This window comes from Pygoscelis adeliae, unplaced genomic scaffold, assembly GCF_000699105.1.
Source record: "Pygoscelis adeliae isolate BGI_AS28 unplaced genomic scaffold, ASM69910v1 Scaffold157, whole genome shotgun sequence".
Lineage (NCBI taxonomy): Eukaryota > Metazoa > Chordata > Aves > Sphenisciformes > Spheniscidae > Pygoscelis > Pygoscelis adeliae.
This window is the reverse complement of record NW_008825107.1, coordinates 814,241-815,203: the sequence shown is the minus strand read 5'-3', so window position 1 is coordinate 815,203 and position 963 is coordinate 814,241.

Genomic DNA, 963 nt, shown 5'->3' with positions numbered 1-963 from the left:
CGCTCTGTCCAGGGACACCAGTCCGACGGAAAACACCCCCCTTTCCATTTTTAATTTTTTTTTTATCTTTTTAGAACCCTAGACCGTGAGCTGGCACTGTACAACATGCACAAGGGAAACAGGTAACAACAGGAAGAGTAATTCTCTTTTTTAACGTTAGGCCTGTGTTTTTCTCATTCACTTTATGTACCACACATGCGCCCAAGACAAAATTCTTGAATGGATTTTACATCATTTACTTCTTTGAAAAGCATGATCAATGCTTTTCCTATTCCTTGAAACCCCACAGCCGAATAATTATTAGACAGACATTGTCTATAATTAATACAAGTAAAAAGAGCAAATACTCTAAGTGGTGTGGTCCAGACTTCAGAAAGTCTGTAGAACACCTGAAAAAGCACATAAATAAATAAAAAATTACTGTGCTTGCAACCTTGTTATTCAGAGATGTTTCTCACAGCGTTGTACCACAGCTTAGGAAATCAACTATAGATGCAACTGCGGGGGGGATCACAGGTCTCTCCCAAAGCCATGTTCCAACTGCCATGACCTGCACTGGAGTGCAGCAAGCTGTCTGTACACTTCTAGAAGACACTACTCACTGCGCAGATGATGGGCAGTAATCCTGGCCCTAAGACCATGACTTAGCATCTTTAATATTAATCCCTGCTTGCACATGGCAGAGATGTTCTCTCTTTTAAGCACTCAGAACTAAGAATACCCCCAAACTTTTTTGTTCCATTTTGGACTTTTGGTATTGCAGAAAATGTTTCCATACTCAACCACTGTTTAAACAGAAAAAAAAATATTAAAAATTCATATTTAGTTTTATCCCTCTGATATTTAACACACAACTGTCACTTATGCACCTCATTAGAAGCAATGTTTTAGAATTGCTATTTCCAACATCTGAATTCACAGGTGCATGGCATTTTTCAGAGTATCTGAATACCTTGAAGAAGG